Here is a 20,966-nt window from a genome sequence, read left to right on the forward strand (position 1 = left end):
GAAATGACAGGAGGCGAGAAAAGGCCCATTTAGTTAGAGCAACAGTTCAACTGTTATACAGAAAGATTACTATCCCCAGCAGTATTTCAAACACAACAGAAATAGTCAAATAGTTTACGAGGCTCTCTGTATTCCTTGAGATACTCAGATACCTGGGTTTCTACCTTACTGCTCTGCAACCTCAAGGGTTCTAGTCCTCCTTGCATGGTTAGGTCTGATTTTCATCATTACAACTTTATCCCAAGTTTTGGGGATGTAGAAAGGGAAGAAGCAGAAAAAAGGCAATTTTCTTTCACATTTGGAAGTTGCGTAATCACTCCAGTTCTATCCCATTGACTTAATATTAATTGCCACAGCTAACTGCCAAAGAGACTGACGTATAATCTTTCACTTGGTGACCACATGTCACTGTAATAGTTAGAACTGGGGTAGAACTGGGGTTTCTGTCCACAGGGTTGCAAAAGAGTCAGACATAATCTAGCAATTAAACCACAATTACAGGTCACTGGCAATTGATAGTAATGATGGGCAAATGCTGGCATTACACTTTTCTGCACTTTGGGGAGTATGAGGACTTCCTTGATTTATTTCCACTGAGAAATTCGTAGCTTTACAAAATATTTTGAGAAGGATATTGGGTTTTCTTGCCTAGGGGAAGTTTTATCATGTCAGTCCTAAACTAGAGAGAATTTAAACTCTGAATGTTAGGTAACTCAGTTTTATTTCTAGAATTTCAGAGATTTTGTATTTTTTAAAACTTTCTAAAATTCATTAAGGCACGTCCTGATCCAGTTCCATGGCCATTGGCAGCCCCAAATGTTACATGTATTGTGGTGCCCAGGTCCCTGTCCTGTAATTTGGTTCATTTCATGGATTTGTCCCCTAGAATTAAAAGGAAAAAAGTAGGAAGTTATTCCCCCATCCAATCCAAGCCTGTCCCATCCTTGGCCCCCAAATTCCCTGATTTTAGTCTATCCCCCAGTCCAGCTTCATTGGACAGTAGCCTTCATCTGAGCCCGGTACATAGTGCAGAGTGTAATGGGGGCCTTGAGAGTGGGTCCTGCTTCCTTAACAGCAGTAGTCTATGCCCAGGGGAGCCTTGTGATACCACTGCCCTGCTTATCACATCTTTCTCTGTCTTTCAGATATCCTGTTCAAATCAAAGTGTGCGGGGATGTTATGTGAGAATTTATACCTCCTGATATATCTGATCATTTTATTTGTTGTTTCATGTATTTTACTCGGGACAGGTAAAAAGCTCTGAAGTCACCCCATTATTTACCTGATATCAAATGCCTAGGGAAGGCTCATACAAAACTGTAAGCCCACACCTCAATGTATCCCACTCCTCTTTGTCAAAGAAGGTCTCAGTGTCTTGAGTTACATCAGGTTAGGCTGCCATTTCTCTCCTCGTGATTCTCCAGCACTGCTGCTGCTAGAGGGTCTATCACTGCCAAGACCTCCTGGTCCTTTCAGATACTGTTGCCCATCACTTGGGCCATTTTCTGAAATCTTAATAATCTGTCCTTTCCCATAGACAGCCATGGATCTTTAAACTCATCACTAGAATGGTTCAGAATACTTTACCTGATAACAAGAATAAAAGGAAAACATATGGACTAATGCCCAGATTTCTGGCCCTTCTCAGTTTGCTCTCAATGCCACTTTTTCTCTTCCTATCAATTAACCTGAACATGCACTCTTTTTCCCCATTAGAAGTAGGAAACAGGCTTAATTTAAGCGAACTGAAAACAGAGGGCAGTTGAAGTTATCAGATATGTTGGAGAATGACTTTGGCCTTAGGAACTTCAGACCACGCAAGATGAGTAACAGAAGTGACTGCTTATGACATCAAATACTTTAGACTTTCTGAGAGAAAGAGGCCGTCATACATTCTAGGCTTTTCTGAAAGGAGGAAGAGATGGATCAGGAGACTTTGGGAGATTACCTGATATATGGTGAAAAAATGACAGAAACACAATTCACAAGACAGGTTCCTTTTGAGAGCTGTCATGAAAATGAGACTTACCTATGATTCAGGAAATATAAGGCTAAAAAAGAACATAGGATTCAACTTGTCCAGCCTTCTACCCAATTCATAAATCCCTCTATAACCTTAAATGAGTATTTATCATATGTCAACTGATGAGACAAACAATAAGTAGTAAACCACTTACTAACTTACCCAAACATTCCTACAAGTTAGGCTGTATTTATTATCATCATTCTTTAGATGAAGAAATTAAGGAGCAGAGTTTTTAAGCGACTTGGTCAGGCTCAAACAACCTATAAATACAGAGGCAAAATTGGAACCCAGATGTTTCAAATGTCAAACACTTTGCTCCAGCCACTAGGCTCTTCTTCATGTTGATGCTGTGTCTTACTAAGACTATGCTTTGCTTATTTTACAATGATGGGGAGGTCACTGGCTTATTAAAAAATTGACTTATTTATTCAGCATATTTATATTAAACCTCTCCTAGATACTAGGTACTGTTCTAGATATTGACAATAAAGTACAAGAAAAAGCCAAAAAGTCTTTGCCCTTGTAGAATTTACTTCTAGGATGACATGAGAAAACTCTTCCTTTTGGAACTTTCTTGTTGGTAATTTCTGCTATTTGTGGTTTAAAAAACAAAATGAAGAACTAAGACAAAAATAAAAGCAAATACTTTCTGGGCCTTCTCTATTCTAAGCCAAGCATTCATAGTTATTTGTTCCTTGCATAGTATATTTCAGGATTACCCAATAATCTTGTCATTTTCCTCTAGAAATGTTAAGAATCAATAAATGAATCTTTTTCATCTTGCTTGCTGTAGGAACTCATGGCTTAATAAGAAGAGTTGTCTAGTCTTGAAATGATCTTTCTTACATTGTAATAAGCTTCTTAGTATATAAATATTCAAGAAAAGATTAAATAGCTAAATGACAGATGCTGTGGGGGAGAGGCTTTCATTTTACCTTAAGGCTCTTACATCTGTTAAATTCTTGGCTTCCAAGGTACTTTTGTCCTGTTAGCTAATTCACAGTTTCTGCAAACTACCACTTTGTTGGTTCTATAAACTTTAGACCCTTAAGCATTTACAAGGTAATAGTGACCAGGCCCCTCCTCTTTCTAGTTCTTTTTCCGAGGCTGATCATGTGCTGCATTGTGCAGAGGGAGGTAATTCTTCCTAACCCTTCTCTATCTTCAGTGTAAATGCCTGTAATCCCATACTTCAGCCCAACTCCTAATTTTTATGCCTGAGCTCTGACATAGGTTAAACACACGTGAATAGAAATAGCAATGAGAACTTTCCAAAGCTTCCTGTAACCAGAATGTTTGTTGTTATTCCAATGTATCCCCAAAGACCTATCTTCCTAACTCTCTTTCTTGTTTTTTTTTTTTTCAGTTTCACAGAATAGATGGTTTGTTCTCTTTTCATTCTGTATCCCTTTCATGATACATGCTGGCATCTCACCTGTCTACTTGAAATTCAAGATTGGAGGTAAATGGGACTATGAAAATGGATCTCTCTTGCCTGGTACCCTTGTGATTAGTAGTATTTAAATAAAGCTGGGTGATCTTTGTAGCATCAACAGAATAAGGAGTTGGGGTTTAGGTGACTTGCCAAAGGCTTTAGATTCTGCTCCCTGAACTGATTGAGGCCCAGAGTTTTAGGCTGTATAAATAGCTGTATCTCTGCCTCCACTTACGATCATATTTGCTTGTGCTCCAAGGGAAAGTATATATTCCTTCAGGCCTTATAGCCATTTCATCCAAATTTATCAAATCCAGGCACTTATTTAAAAAACCCAATTATTATTTCTTTGAAGTGTCACTGATATACAGTATTGTGTTAGCTTCAGGTATATAGCTAAGTAATTAGCTTCAGTTCAGTTCAGTTCAGTCGCTCAGTCGTGTCCGACCCCATGAACTCCATGAACTGCAACACTATGCAAAGTTGTGTCTTTGTGACCCCATGAACTGCAGCACTCCAGGCCTCCCTGTCCATCACCAACTCCCGGAGTCCATCCAAACCCATGTCCATTGAGTCGGTGATGCCATCCAACCATCTCATCCTCTGTTGTCCCCTTCTCCTCCTGCCCCCAATCTTTCCCAGCATCAGGGTTGTGATTAGCTTATATATATATATACATTTCAAAATTATTTTTCATTGTAGGTTATTATAAGATATTGAGTATTTTAATTACTCCCTGTGGTGTAGACTAAATCCATGTTGATTATTTATTTTACGTATAGTAGTTTGTATCTGTTAATCCCATACACCTAAGTTATCCCTTTCCTGCCTCCTTTTTACCCTTTGGTAACCACATTTGTTCTCTAGGTCTTTGTTTCTATTTTATATATAGATTCATTTGTATTTTTTTAGGTTCTACATATATCACATAGTATTTGTCTTTGTCTGATTTCACTTTATATGATATTCTGTAGGTCTATCCATATTGCTGCAAGTGACAATATTTAATTCTTTTTTATGGCTGAGTAATTTTCCTGTGTGTGTGTGTGTGTGTGTGTGTATCTCACATCTTAAACCAATCATCTGTGGAGGGGCACTTGGACAAAACCCAATTATTTTTTTTAATTTCTTTTATTGAACTATAGGTTATTTACAGTGTTAAGTTACTTTTTGCTGTAAAGTGATTCAGTTACATGTTTATATATATCTTTCTGTTGTAAAACCCAATTATTGATGTTACCTATAGATTGACTCCAAGTCATGATTCATAAGAACTTTTGGGTTAGAGATCGTCTTTGAAAAATTAATGAAAAAATTAAAATGTAAAATTTTGCTTATTTTTATTATATATTCAGTTTTAAGACTGTTGAAAGCTATCTCTTAACCCTCTTTACTATATATTTAGGTGTCATTTTGAAGTGCAATTATACTATGCCATATGCCTTGTGATGCTAACATCTGAGAATTTAGCAATACTTTTCATTAGTTTGCAATCACTGGGAAATATTTACATAGAACAATGACTGTCGAAGTAAACAAAAGAATACTTTTATTATTTGCTAGGGCATTTTCCAATCTATTACATATTTCTTAATTGCCCACAAATTAAGGACATTTTCATCTCCAGTTTGCATCTCCAGTTATAAATCATTTGCATCTCCAGTTATATATAAACTATTTGCATGTCCAGGTATATATAAACCATTTGCACCTCCGTTTACAAACCCAAGTCTCAAATCCTTACAAAGATGAACACAAAGGCCAACCCTATGAAGTTAATTAGAAAGTAGTAAAAGTATGTAAGACTGTACAAGATAAAATTCTAACAGTATGGGAGGTCTGAGTACCCTAAACCAATGTCAGACTACAATACACATGCTGCAATACCTGTCTATGTATCTACCTATTTATCTAACCTTCTGCTGCTGCTGCTGCTAGGTCACTTCAGTTGTGTCCGACTCTATGCGACCCCAGAGATGGCAGCCCACCAGGCTCCCCCGTCCCTGGGATTCTCCAGGCAAGAACACTGGAGTGGGCTGCCATTTCCTTCTCCAATGCATGAAAGTGAAAAGTGAAAGTGAAGTCGGTCAGTCACGTCCAACTCTCGTGTGACCCCATGGACTGCAGCCTCCATTATCTAACTTTCTAACAGCTACATATTTATCTATCATCTATCTAACATGTACCTACACACCATTGGTTTCAGATTAGCTATTGAGAAGCATTGCTAAAAGAACATTTTCAAACAGAAGGAAATACGAACATTAGGAATTATGGAAGAAAAAGAGAAATGGTGGGCTTCCTGTGTAGCTCAGCTGGTAAAGAATCCACCTGCAATGCAGGAGACCCTGGCGTGGGAAAATCCCATGGAGGAGAGCATGGCAACCCACTCCAATATTCTTGCCTGGAGGATCCCCATGGACAGCAGAGCCTGATGGGCTACAGTCCATGGGGTCACAAAGAGTTGGCCACGACTGAGCGACTAAGCAGAGCACAAGAGAAATGGTAAATAGTTGGATAAACCTATTAGAATGTCCTTCTTCTCTTGAGTTCTTGAAAAACCATTGGCTATTTCTCTCCATGTTGTCCTACGAACTGACTCTGGACAAAGTACCATCACTGGAAGTGTATAACAAATGGCTTGGTCTTAGTCCACTGAGGCTACTATAACAAAATGCCACAGATCTGGTAGCTTATAAACGATAGAAATTAATTTCTTACAGTTCTGGAAGCTGAAATGTCCAAGATTAAAGTGCCAGGAAGATCATATTCTAGTGAGGGCCTTCTTCCTGTTTCATAGCTGGCACTTTCTCACTATGTCCTAACATGGCAGAAGGGACCCGAGGAACTCAGTGTGGTCTCCTTTATAATACCACTAATCCTATTCATGAGGGTTCCAACCTCATGACCTCCCAAAGGCTATACTTCCTAACACCATCACATTTGGTGTTAGGATTTTGACATACAAATTTTGAGAGGGACACAAAAATTCAGACCATAGCAATGGAAGTAAGTAAAAGACAAACAAACATACAAAAACAACCTTCAAAAATGTTTGATGGTAGAAAACAAAAATCAATATTGTCCCACTGGATTTTAATGTATCTAGATATAGATGTAATATATAAGACAACTACAACATAAAGTAGTGACAATTAAAGGGACCTAATTGTAGTGGTAAAATTGTGATTCCAAGTAGGTTGTAGAAAGTTGAATATGTATATTTTAATGTAATCATCAAAACAAAACAAAAAAAACACCAAAACTGTGTAAAATGATAGAATTTCAAAACACAAATGATAAAATACAATAATAAAAAGTTCAAAGTATCTCAAAAATTCAGTAAAGGGGAAACAGAAATGAGAAAGAGGGACAAATAGAAATTAATTTAAAAAATGATGAAAACTTAAATCCAAAATATCAATAATTGCATTGAATATAAATGATTTAATTTGTCAATTTTTCTTTACACTTCTTTAATTTGAAGCCATATTAGGTATACACATTTAAATTTGATAAATGTTACTGATGAAAGAGAATATTAATCATTACAGTGTAGGTAATAATGCTTTCTTGCCTTAGTATCTAATTTGTTAAATGTAGTATAGCTACACTGGTAAACTTTTGTTTGCCTTGTATATCTTTTTTTAACCCTCAATCTTATAAAAATCTTTATTTAAATTTGTCTGTGTGCTCATGCTTTATATTCTTCTTGCAAAAAATCATATAATTAAATTTTAATTTTTAAATCAATATTGATGATAATTGCCATTTAAATGGATCATGTATCCCTTTTGCTTATTGATGTTTCAAATCTCTAACAACATTTTGTGTTATTAATATTTTGTGACCTTCTTCTTTTATGTATGTTTCCATTCTTGCATTCACTTTTGTTGTATATTTTTTGTAATTACATTCTTATTTTTATAATTGCAAACAATTCCATCTGTTTGCACTTATAATTGGCATATAATTTATACAGCATTTCTATTATCTAAGTGATTCCCTTAGAAATTGTTAACACGTACACTTAGCTTACCAAGTTCAAAGTGAATTGATACTTTAAATACCATTAGAAGATAAAATGACTTTAGAATAATTCAATAGCATTTAGCCTTGTTGAGTTACATACTGTGGTTGTTGGGAATTTTAATGCTGTGTATAGCTAAGCCTCAGAAGAGGTTATTATAACCATTGCTTTATATATCATTGTTTATTTAAGTTTATCTATATATTTACAGTTTTTTAAAAACCTTTATTCTTTCTTGCATCTCAGACTTTACAAATACTAACATTCTGAGTGGCAACATTTACCTCAACTTTATTTCAATAGTTACAGAATTTGGGGTTGGAAGTTATTTTCTTCCAGTGCATTGAATATATTATGTCAGTATTTTGGCTTCTATTCTATTGAGAAATCTGCTGTCAGTTTGACTGTGACTCTTGAAAGTGAACTTTATCCTCTGGCTGATTAAAGACATTTTACTTGCCTCTGTGTGTGTGTGTGCACGCGTGTGTGCATGCGTGTGCACTTGTGTACTGTGGGATTTAAAATTTTTTCATAATAGACATTTGTTGGGCTCCCTAATTTTCTAGATTAGTGTTTTTCATGAGGTCTCAACAATTGTCAACTACCATTGTTTCAAATTCTTCCCTTTTTCCGTTCTTTAACTCTTCTTTTTTTCAGCTGTAGATAACTATCAATCAGAACTTTCTACTCCATGGTATGTGTCTCCTTCCTTCTCTTTTTTGTTTTCTGTTTTCTCTTCATGTTCATATCTTCCCATTTATTATTTAGTTTATTAGTTACCTCCTGAAATATGACTACTCTGTTTTGAAACCCACCTTCGAATTCTCTATTTTAGATGTTATGTTTCAATTCCACCTATTTACTACTTTCCACAGGTACCATGTCTCATTATCTGTACTGCATATATTTCTTAGATTTCTAATATTTCTTGTTTATTTCAAGTTTTTAAATATAGTATGCATAATGTTTTGTAAGATTCTGTCTTATAATTGAAATATCTAAAATTATTTTGAATCTGTTTTGGATTTATGCTTAATATTGTCTTTGTACTTCTAATTCATTCAGCAAATATTTAATAAGGGCCAGACATATTTCTCGGAGAAGGCAATGGCACCCCACTCCAGTACCCTTGCCTGGAAAATCCCATGGATGGAGGAGCCTGGTGGGCTTCAGTCCATGGGGTTGCGAAGAGCCGGATACGACTGAGCGACTTCACTTTCACGCATTGGAGAAGGAAATGGCAACCCGCTCCAGTGTTCTTGCCTGGAGGATCCCAGGGACGGGGGTGCCTGATGGGCTGCCATCTACGGGGTCGCACAGAGTCGGACATGACTGAAGTGATTTAGCAGACATATTTCTAAGAACAGGAGATTCAGCAATTAACAAAAAATTAGAAGACCCTGACCTCCTGGAGTGTAGATTTTAGTGACAACATTTGGAATTAATGAAATGAAGACTACTATCTCTAACTTTTCGGTTGGTTCTTCCAGGGTTTTATCACTATAACAGACTTTAAAGATTTGAATTAAGTGATCATGACTCCCTTTTATCACTGTTTGTCCATTTGTTATTTAAATGGATTGAGCTCCTTAGATATTGAGATCATATCCAGTGCATATTCAAATTTTGCCTTCCGCCACTGAGCTGCAGTTACAAATAATTTTGTTTTAGCCACCTGCACAGAGCCCACTGTATTATATCTATGACATTTCTGGAACATTTTGCTTCTATATCTCCTAACCAAGCATATAAAAACAAATAAGAGTCTGTCTTCAGTTATCTGTGGATGAGTGAGTAGAGATGGAACTTCACAATTTGCATTCAAGACTCAGTTCAAACTGCATGCGCACCCTGGTTCATCCAAACTAGCAAGTCTTATCTTGTCATAAAGCCTGGAGGTGCTGTCACAAACTGGGCTCAGAAAATACATGTAAATGAGGGCCAGAAGACAGATTTTCCTTTATCAATTCTCCATCTTCTTATCAAGTGGGCTCTACACAGGTTTCCCTTATTTGTGCATCTTTTCCAATTCTATTTCATTTTGTTTAAAAAATACCTTTTTTTAAAAAAAATCCTCCCTCTTTTCCAGTCTCTGATTCAGATGACCTATTCCCATTGTATAGTACTTGGATACGTGATATATGTGTGATCCTGACTGTGCTGATGATATTTTTTCCCGTACTCATTTCTTGTCTACTGTAGACCCTGGAAGGTAAGTGAGGCAGCAATGGGAGGAGCTCTGAGAATGTTATCTCCTATACCCCTAGCTGAATCGCTTGAGTGTTAAACCTGCACTCTCGAAACTTCTCTTACATGGTTAAATAAGCACAAGAAAAAAAAAAAAAGGTAGCTTGGGTTATTCATATGTTTTCTTCTACATTAGCAAGTAAGGGCATTTTAGGGTTTAACCTCATGCCTTGTTAAGTGCTCATTCCATTAAATTCTAAAATTCCCCTTCCCTGATAAAAGAACACAGAAGTGTGAGAATAGGGGTTTTACCATTTATATTAAATAGTTAGTGTCACCAGAGAAAGACCTCGCCAAACCACACCTAGCTGTTGACCAATTAATTATTGAAGATTTTCTTTTCACAGGGAAGGCCCGCAGGGAAGGTCCTCTTTGACATCTGCATGGAACTCTTCCTTCACCTGAAACTTATGACATGGTGATGAAGGCACTCATCCAGAGAGGAGTAGCATATAATCCAAATCATGAGCAATCTCCATGTAAGAGTCACATGTTAGCAAAAAGAAAGAGCAGATTCAATAGCATAAGAGCCAGAGCAACAAAAGCAGATTCATTTCATACCCTTCTGAATACCATAGTTCCAAACCCTAATTAATTACTCAGTCATTATACTTCTCTGGGACTAATAAACAAGTGTAGTTTCTTTAAGGATTTGGGGGTTACATAGTGAAGAAGAACGGAGATCACATTGATCTTCCTATTCTGCACTTTCAAGTTCATGAATAAAATGTCCAAAAAATCCTACTTACTGGAACTTTTTCTCATTTTGCTTAAAGTTTGACATTTTAATTCTAGAGGCTTTTCTATTCATGTGGGCCATAGATACCTAAACATTAGTCTCTTTTATAATAATTCCTTCCAATAACAGATACAGGAAATAGAAAAGAAGTAGAGATATTTAGGCAAGATTACAGAGTTTGTATCCTCTATTCTTGTTATTTACTATCCACTGATTACACAGACAGTATTCCCAAGGCAAGTAATAAATAGAGACATGGCTAGGAAAGTTGCCACTACATACCACTAAGAACTTTCTACAAAAGAGTTAAACTTCAATAAGAGGAGACTGAGCCTGCTGCTGCTGCTGCTAAGTCGCTTCAGTTGTGTCCGACTCTGCGCGACCCCATAGATGGCAGCCTACCAGGCTCCTCCATCCCTGGGATTCTCCAGGCAAGAACACTGGAGTGGGTTGCCATTTCCTTCTCCAATGCATGAAAGTGAAAAGTGAAGTCTGTCAGTCATGTCCGACTCTTAGCGATCCCATGGAATGCAGCCTACCAGGCTCCTCCGTCCATGGGATTTTCCAGGCAAGAGTACTGGAGTGGGGTGCCATTGCCTTCCCCGAGACTGAGCCTACTGCCACTTAAATTTGAGATGAGCTTCATACCATGAAGTAAAGTGGCACCAAATGTTTTAGACCCATAAACCCAACAATGATCTACCCTGTTGACTTTCCCACTACAATTGTGGAGAAAGGCCAGTCCAACAGGGCACAGTAGTCAGGCAAAAAAATCAGGACAAGGGAAAAAAAGACAAGACAAAAGTGTGTTTGTTTGAGTTTCCTGAGCCATACAGCAAATGTAAGTTTCCATGTTATTCTCTCCATACATCTCACCTTCTCCTCTCCTCTTCCCATGTCCATAAGTGTATTCTCTATGTCTGTTTCTCCATTGTTGCCCTGTAAATAAATTCTTCAGTACAGAGGGAGTTTCAAAAGAGAGGGGATATATGTATACCTATGGCTGATTCATGTTGAGGTTTCACAGAAAACAGCAAAATTCTGTAAAGCAACTATTCTTCAATAAAAATAAATTAATTTTAAAAAGAAATAAAGCAGGGGATTATAAATTTGATGACATTTAAAAAAGTGACTCTCTAATTGACCAGGTATATTAAAAGAAGAACAAAATAAAACTTTTAGAAATGACAAAAAAATAGCATGTTTGTCCCAGTGGAGACTTACATTAAGGCTCTGCTTCCTGCCAGAGATGAAAATGAAAATCCACATGGAGGCGGAGGTAGCACACCATCCATACACTAAACAATGTCTCCAGAGAAATAGCATGCCAACCAAAGAAAGAACAAAGTAAGAGCGTGAGAGCCAGAAAAGGGCTGTGCTCGCTCTAACATAAGCTCCCTTTGTCCCTTTCTTGCTACTGTTCAAGGGTTTTCCCTTCTGTCGAAAGAGGATCAGATAGATTCCAAATTGGTCCTAATTTGCTGATGTCCAAAATACCCATCAGTTCCCCAAGCTTGTGAATCAGGAATTTCCTTTTCTGAGAGGTGTCAGAGTGTGTCTTGTCCTGACTTGTTCCTAAGTCAAGCAGTTTCAGAAGTATCAGGCTTCCTTTACCTGGACTGCAATTGCCAAAGAAATGGGTCATAGCTATGATATTTGAGTCAATGTTCTACTTTCAAATAATACCACTTAATGTTTTCCCTGAAAAATATATTTCAAATATTCCAACATGGAATTAGAACTATATCTGTCTTAGGAAAGACTCTATTCTCTTTTCAAAATTGTATATTCCAAGTTTATTGTAGGCAGTTCTCAGATTTTGTGGCTTGCATGATACTTAAAGCATTATCTTTGTTTGTCTCTATGTATCTCTCTATCTTTCAAGCCTTCTTGAATGACCCTTGTAATTTAAAAATGATTGCTAATATTGGTTTATGCACTAGAACTTAACTGTATAGAACATTACAATCAAAGGGGTTCTTCTTTCTCCAATTTTGTTTTATCTAGAAAATGTAGACCTTTATCTTATCTCCACTGTTTTGTAGATGTCATAGAGTACCAACGTAGCCTCTGGTGTACACTCCGCCCATATCTAACTAATTAGACTTAAACTTATACACCTTCAATATTACTCACTGCTTCTGTAACAAGTTTTCTACAATGATGGACATTCAACTTCTCATACAAAACATAGGATACTTGAAGACCATAGAACCAGCAGTATAAAACTTAGAGGAAAAAGCATTTTGGACCAAGAGCCTATACTTTTGTGTAAACCCAAATAATTGCCAATGTATGAGAGCAAATTAAAATTTCTATATATAGTCTAAGAACTCCTAAAATATATCACCTATGTATCTTCCTTGCAAATTTATGTGAGAAATTACCTAAGGCAAGTGCAATTGTACCATAATTAAGATCTCAAGCTAGGAGACTATATCATATATAGGAAAAGTGGTATGTTAAGAAACAACTAAATGTATCATAAAATCTAAATGTTTCCCTTAAATAATCCAAACATACCATAGTCAGAAATATAAAAGGACTAAAATCTTTGACTTACAAACTGAGACTTAAATTAGATGAAGTTACAAAATAGAAGATGGTTGGTTTTCAGGACATATGCTTTGATGGTTAATTTTATGTGTCAACTTGACTGGGCTAAGGGACCCCCAGATAAGTGACAAAACACTTCTGGGTATGTCTGTGAGTGTGTTGCCCAAAGAGTTTAAGATCTTTATCAGTAGACTGAATAAAGCAGTTAGCTCTCTCCAAGATGGAAAGACATCAGCCAATGTGTTGAAGGTCTGAATAAATCAAAGAGGTGGAGGAAGGGCAAATTCTGTCTCTTCTTAAGCTGAGAGGTCCACATTCTCTACATCAGAGATCTTGGTTCTCAGGCCTTCAGACTCCAGAACGTAACACCAATGACCATGGATTCTTAGGCCTTAGATTGGGAGTTACACCTTCAGTTCCCCTGGTTCTCAGGTCTTGAATTTGGACCGAATTATACCACCAGCTTTCCTGGTTCTCCAGCTTGCAGTTGGAAGACTGTGGTACTTCTACTGGTATCTGCAACCTATAACGTATGTCCTGTTATATATCTCTATATATATCCTATTGGTTCTGTTTTTCTGGAGAATAATGACTAGTTTATGCTTAAAATGTAATGATGAAAGCAGTTTCAGTGTAAAGGGATTAAAAAAACCTGGAAAATAGTAGCTGTATACTGATATTAGGGCTTCCCAGGTAGCACAAGTGGTAAAGAATCCCCTGGTGATGCAGGAGACTTGAGAGATGTGAGTTTGATCCCTGGGTCAGGAAGATTCCCTGGAGGAGAGCAGGGCAACCCACTCCAGCTTTCTTGCCTGGAAAATTCCATGGATGGAGGAGCCCAGCAGGCTACAGTACATAGGGTCATAAAGATCCAGACATGACAGTAGTGACTTAGCACGCACATGCATGCATACTGATATTAATACTTGTAATTATAAAGAAAATATAACTAATATAGATAAAGAGGATTACTATTGTTGTTCAGTTGCTCAGCCGTGTCCGACTCTTTGCGATCCCATGGACTGCAGCACGCCAGGCTTCCCTGTCTTTCTCCGACCCTTGGAGCTTGCTCAAACCCATGTCCATTGAGTTTGTGATGCCATCCAACCTTCTCATCCTCTGTTGTCCCCTTCTTCTCCTGCCTTCAATCTTTCCTAGCATCAAGGTCTTTTCCAATGAGTTGACTTCACATCAGGTGGCTGAAGTATTGGAGCTTCAGCTTCAGCATCAGTCATTCCAATGAATATTCAAGGTTGATTTCCTTTAGGATTGACTGTTTTGATCTCCAGGATTACTACATAGCATTTTAAACTTTAGCCATTTTGGTTGGCATGTGGTGCTATTTCACTGGGTCTTAATTTATATTTATGTGATAACTACAAATGTCACTTAGTGAAATGTATTGGGAAAAGGAACACATTTAAACATGTTATACTTGTCTTTCACAGTACAAAAATCAATCCAAGGCAATGCATGAGTGTCTACATGAGACTTTAAGAGAGTGAACTGTTATGCTGTAATCCAAAATGCTAGATTACAGAAGGAAAAGTTTGATGGGGACCTAACACCTCAAAGAAAGATTTCTGGAGGTGGAGTTTGAATTGGACTTTTAAGATTATTAATGTTTTAGGCTCAGAAATTAGGAGAAATAAAGCAAGAGGAGAAGACAATTAGTGATGCTAAGGAATAGGCCTATTGTAAGAATGGCTTGTTTTTAAGCAGTCTTGCTTCTCTTAGGTCGCCAGTGATGTGAAAAGTTTCTCTGTGAGATCTGCATGGTGGATGAGAATTAGGAACATGTTAATACACTTTTCTGATGACAGAATTAAATGAGTCATAGAGTCTGAGTTCAGCATCTTTCTGAGAATATGTTGTATCTGGAAATCTTTCACTTTCCTGCAGGACTGAATTTTTATAATAGGAATATTTTGTTCAATATAGTTAGGTCTGAAGAGTAAATTGAAAAAGACATTTTTTCCTAGGGTTGTACAGGTACACAGATTATTCATTTCTTCTTCTCTAAGCCTGAAACCATCATGGTGTGTATTGCAATTCATATATTGATTTTAAAATATACATATTATTACACTATTTTAAGTTGTTATACCTAAATTTTAGAGTCACAAACACTATATGTAAGTTAAGGACAATACTTAAAATGACCTAGGAAAATGTTTTTTACTGCCTCTTCCTTGGTCAGATGTGTAAATATTTCCAACTTTTAATAAACATCACTGTTGCTTCTTGAAGAAAAGAACTTCACTTGATTGAAATGCAATGTTGTTTTTCACAATTAAGATGTGTGACAAGAAAGTAAACGAGTCATTAAAATCACATTTCCTCATTGGTCATTACTGGGTTTTGATAAGCTAATTTGTATTGAAGTGTCAGTATTTTATTTGTCATCCTTGAAATATGGGATTCTACCACAATGCCACATTACATTTTAGTAGTAGCCTCAGGTTAGATAAAGCACTAGTATAAAATTCAGTGATCTGAATTTTCAAGTATTATAGCCAGCACAACTAGTCACAAGGAGCGGATTTTTTCACTCTTTAGTAGTTAGCAAAGACGCAACATGAGATTTAGCTAGCAAAGTTTCTGATAAAAACAGTAATGGCTTCAATAACCCTGTATCTATCAGGTATTTATCCCCATAATCCTCTGTTTTGATGGTTCTCGAAAAATATTTGTATTACAGAGAGCTCTTTTACCTTTACTACCCCCATAGGTTTATTTTCTTGTATCATCTAATTTTATGCTTTCATATATTTCTGTTAAGTTGATAATTTCATTATCTCACTAGTCATGACCTGAGAACAGATCATGATACACTTGCCAGCTAGCTGTCTTCACCATAGACGTGTCAAAATCAGTACTCAGAATTGATATACATTTCCCTTCAGTGCTCTTAATTCTGTTTTCCCACCTCCTGTATTTCTGTGTTGATTATCAGTATCTCCATGTTTATGATCTCTCAAAAAATACATCTGGGCATCGTTATTAACTTCTTTATTCTTCTCAGACTCTTTTCCTGCCCAACACATCCTCTTGTTTCATCAACACTGTTCACTTCTCCTTTAATATATGCCTTTTAGAAGTACTTCTCACTAATGAGAAATTGGAGAATCACATTGGGAACTCTGAGGAGGGCAAATGTATTAGAAATTTTGGAACAGGGAGAGGATAGGAATTGATACCATCTACGGCAGCAGCATATGAAAAATCTGCAGATGATAGCCCTGATGCCGCTGCTGCTGCTAAGTCGCTTCAGTTGTGTCCAACTCTGTGCAACCCCATAGACGGCAGCCCACCAGGCTCCCCCGTCCCTGGGATTCTCCAGGCAAGAACACTGGAGTGGGTTGCCATTTCCTTCTCCAAAGCATGAAAGTGAAAAGTGAAAGTGAAGTCTCTCAGTCGTGTCTGACTCTTCGTGACCCCATGGACTGCAGCCTACCAGGCTCTTCCACCCATGGGATTTTCCAGGCAAGAGTACTGGAGTGGGGTGCCATTGCCTTCCCCGATGATAGTCCTACATGTGTTTAAAAATGGAGTAAATTACATGAAGAAGACAAAATAGAAGAAAATGATTAATAATGTATTATTACAAACCTTTATTCTGATGATAGAGACTGTTTATGGACAAAATTACTGAAAATCATATCAATCACACTGTATCATGGATAGTTCTTAGAAAAGTAAGGGATGCAGATTGTTGCCAAAATCCTATTCCTAGAGTTTGGGGTAGCATAGGTATCAAATATCAGTGACAGTATATTCTGAGTCATAGACTAAAATAAATATATCTCTTGATACCTCAAGTTTATTTAAAAACAGAGTGGGTTAGAGATGAGCTATTTTTAAATAACCTTTTTCCAAAACCTTTCATAACATATTTTCATTGGTGTACTTTTTATTTTTGAAGGGAAGTGGGAAAAAAGGAGCAAATTTTCCTAATTATTTGACAAAGTTAGTGAATATTGATATGTACACTGTAAAAGAGCACAAAAAAACCTCATATAACCTTTGAATTTATGCAAGAATCATGCACATAATTCTTGTAAGTGAAATTAAACATTACATGAAAACTAACTTCTAACTCAACCAAGAAGAGGATCAAAGGATCCTTTACTATTAAGAAATTTATTAGCATAATATAATGCATCAATTATTCCAATGAGAAATATGATAATAATATAGTTGATGTCATTAGAGTTATTACATTTTGAAATAGTTTCTAACTCCAGCTAATCAAAAGAAAATGTCTATTTTAACATTCTATATATTAACCTTCAAAAACAGAGTATTGGAAATATCAAGTATTATTATTATTAAGTAGCTGGATATGAACTTGGGCAAACTCTGGGAGATGGTGAGGGACAAGGAGGCCTGGTGTGCTGCAGTCCATGAGGTCGCAAGGAGTCAGACACAACTAACAACTGAAAACAACAAAAGCTGGAGAGAATGCTCCTTGTAGCCTGCATTAGCTTATTTAGGTGATGGGCTGAGATACAGAGTTTTAAAATGAGCTCAAGATCAAAGAGTTAAAAGTCGCTGTATTTTTGAGGTGTTGTTTATACCACTGGTAAAAATTTTGGAAGGTCTGAGTATCCTGTGGCTTGACTGGTGCTACACTTCTAGTACAGCCTGAGATGAAGAGCTCTGATTCTATACACCCCTGACAGGGGCCATGTTTCATTTGAAAGTAAACCTTTACCAAATCAAGAAGTTAGATATAAACCAAAAAGCTAGATAATGAATTTCAGAAAGTAAAACATAGAATAAAATAACATAAAAGCATAAATAAAAAATGTTCAGCAAATGACCCAGCATTCCTTGGCCGGTCAGACCTATGCAGTGCCCCTCATTCAGCCAGACCTGCGGCTAGAGGAGGCCATCCAGCAGGTGGCGGATGCCCTGCAGTACCTCCAAAAGGTCTCCGGAGACATCTTCAGCAGGATCTCCCAGCGAGTAGAGCTCAGCCGGAGTCAGCTGCAGGCCATCGGGGAGAGGGTGTCCTTGGCCCAGGCCAAGATCGAGAAGATCAAGGGCAGCAAGAAAGCCATCAAGGTGTTCTCCAGCGCCAAGTACCCTGCCCCTGAGCGCCTGCAGGAGTACGGCTCCATCTTCACGGGGGCCCAGGACCCCGGCCTGCAGAGGCGTCCCCGCCACAGGATCCAGAGCAAGCACCGCCCCCTGGACGAGCGGGCCCTGCAGGAGAAGCTGAAATTCTTCCCCGTGTGTGTGAACACCAAGCCGGAGCCTGAAGACGAGGCTAAGGAAGGGCTGGGCGGGCTCCCCAGCAACATCAGCTCTGTCAGCTCCCTGCTGCTCTTCAACACCACCGAGAACCTGTACAAGAAGTATGTCTTCCTGGACCCCCTGGCCGGTGCTGTCACAAAGACCCATGTGATGCTGGGGGCCGAGACAGAGGAGAAGCTGTTCGATGCCCCTTTGTCCATCAGCAGGAGAGAGCAGCTGGAGCAGCAGGTCCCGGAGAACTACTTCTAGTGCCCGACCTGGGCCAGGTGCCGGACATCGACGTACCGTCCTACCTGCCTGACCTGCCAGGCGTGGCCGACGACCTCATGTACAGCGCGGATCTGGGCCCTGGCATCGCCCCCTCTGCCCCTGGCGCCATTCCCAAGCTGCCCACCTTCCACACGGAGGTGGCCCAGCCCTTCAAGCCAGACCTCGAGGATGGGGTGCTGACGGCACGCCCACCGCCCCCGCCACCTCCACCGCCTCCCCCAGCTCCGTGCTGATGAGTGTCCCCCCACCTCCGCCCCCGCCACAGGCCCCGCCAGGACAGCCCACCAGGGGGGACGACAGCGGGGGTGCATCCCCTTCAGCCCCGGTCCAAGGAGCGCCCAAGGAAGTGGTTGACCCCTCCAGTGGCCAGGCCACTCTGCTAGAGTCCATCCGCCAGGCCGGGGGCATCGGCAAGGCCAAGCTCCGCAGTGTCAAGGAGCGCAAGCTGGAGAAGAAGCAGCAGAAGGAGCAGGAGCAAGTGAGAGCCACCAGCCAGGGCGGGGACCTGATGTCGGACCTTTTCAACAAGCTGGCCATGAGGCGCAAAGGCATCTCCGGGAAAGGACCTGGGTTCGGGGCCAGCGAGGGGCCAGGGGGAGCCTTCGCCCGGATGTCAGACTCCATCCCGCCCCTGCCTCCCCCACAACAGACCCCGGGCGAGGAAGACGAGGATGACTGGGAGTCCTAGGGCTGGGCTTACCCTCCCCCAGGTCCCTGGGTGCACCACACCCCCGTGCATAACAGCTGAACCGGCTCCTTGGGGGACAGGGTCATGGAGGACTCTCCAGCTCTCTTGCTGGGATCTTCAAGGAGCAAGGAGGTTGCTTTCGGAGGCCAAACTGGGGAGAGGGGGAGGCATGGTGGCGGGGGGCGACCTCTGCCTTTGCTCCAGCTCCCTTCACCAGCGTGTGCCCCTCTTCCCTAGAGAGACTGCGGTAAAACAGTACATGAATCAATAAAGAAGTGATGCAAGACGCAAGCCTAAAAAAAAAAAAAATGTTCAGATTACCAACAAAAAAAACTTGATTTTTCCACTAGTAAAATAGACACATACCATTGTTAAACTTTTTTATGAAAAAAAGGGACAGGTCATATGTAAAAATATAACAAGAAGGAGTAGATAGTTCTGCCTCAAGCTATGATGAAACAAGATGTTCCTAAACTCTTCTTTGTGAACTGTTTAAAAAGATGAGTAAAACATGTGTTTATAAAGTGCTTGAATATGTCAGTGAGAATGGTGAAGTAAGAAACTTCAAAAATCCTCGTCTGATACAGACTGTTTGTGGTCCACCCCCACACCCAAAATTCATGGGTTCACACCCTAGCCTAATTTACTTGGAGATAGGACCTTTACAGAAATAATTAAGGTTAAATGAGGTCATAAAGATAGGGCCATGATCCAATAGGATTAGTTTCTGTGTAAGAAGGAACGTGAGAACTAGTACACTCTCTCTCTCTACACTTGTACACAAAGAGGTCATGTGAGCACACAGCAAGGAGGTGGTCACCTACAAGTCAGGGAGAGAGGTCTCACCAGACACAAGACTGGCACCCTGATCTTGGACTTCAAGTCCCCAGGACTAGGAGAAAATACACGTCTGTTGTTTCAGCCGCCCAGTTTATGGTATTTTGTTATGGATGCCTGAGCAGGTTGATGATTTTCCTTTATGAGATAGTAAGTACACTAGGAAAAAAAAAATGCCAGAAATCAACTTTTTTCAGAATTCTGGAAAGTAACCACAAATTTGCAGTCAGGGGAACAATTAGAAAAAATAGCTGAATTTCACTAAGAATAGTGAGTTTTGTGGCATTCTAACTTAACCTGTTCTTATCCCCTGCTTCCCATCTCAGTGGTAACCTTGAAAAGAATAGCCTTAATTCACCTACTAGTATTGGAAGAGGTAATAGAATGGACTTCAATAGCAAAGATACAAACAGGATGGAACCCACATGCATGGGCTAGACCCTCATTTGTTGCTGTTATTCAGTCCCTCAGGCTTGTCTGATTCTTTGAGAGCCTGTGGACTGTAGCACACCAGTCTTCCCTGTCCTTCACTATCTCCCTGAGTTTGCTCAAACTCATGCCCATTGAATTGATGACACCATCAAACCATCTCATCTTGTGTTGCCCCCTTCTCCTCTTGCACTTAATCTTTCCCAGCATCAAGGTATTTTCCAATAACAGCTCTTTGCATCATGTGGTCAAAATATTGGAGCTTCAGCTTCAGCATCAGTCCTTCCAGTGAATATTCAGGGTTGATTTCCTTTACAATTGACTGGTTTGATCTCCTTGCTGTCCAAGGGATTCTCAAGTGTCTTCTCCTGCACCACAATTCTAAAGAATCAATTCTTTGGTGCTCAGCCGTCTTTATGGTCCAAGTCCCACATCAGTACACGACTA

At 39.2% G+C, this 20,966-nt stretch overlaps 1 long non-coding RNA gene and 1 pseudogene across 7 annotated transcripts in view; both read left to right on the forward strand.

Annotated features, from left to right (window-relative positions):
- Positions 1-10,479, forward strand: part of LOC147375302 (uncharacterized) — a 36,594-nt gene extending 26,115 nt beyond the window's left edge. For 5 of the 6 annotated variants that reach the window (XR_015158714.1, XR_015158710.1, XR_015158711.1 and 2 more), the window contains 4 exons: positions 1,146-1,250; positions 3,393-3,488; positions 9,581-9,703; positions 10,086-10,479. This is a non-coding gene — a long non-coding RNA (uncharacterized LOC147375302). The remainder of the gene's footprint in view (positions 1-1,145; positions 1,251-3,392; positions 3,489-9,580; positions 9,704-10,085) is intronic. The other variant, XR_015158713.1, reaches the window with a different exon arrangement.
- Positions 10,480-17,838: 7,359 nt separating this feature from the next.
- On the forward strand, positions 17,839-19,294 carry LOC147375303 (WASH complex subunit 1 pseudogene; annotated as a pseudogene). The gene has a single exon (XR_015161531.1). The product of XR_015161531.1 is annotated as a WASH complex subunit 1 pseudogene (transcript).
- Positions 19,295-20,966: the final 1,672 nt, after the last annotated feature.

The sequence above is a fragment of the Bos grunniens genome, chromosome 3, assembly GCF_055505025.1.
Source record: "Bos grunniens cultivar Pamir isolate PY7600 chromosome 3, Bosgru_T2T1.0, whole genome shotgun sequence".
Classification (NCBI taxonomy): Eukaryota; Metazoa; Chordata; class Mammalia; order Artiodactyla; family Bovidae; genus Bos; species Bos grunniens.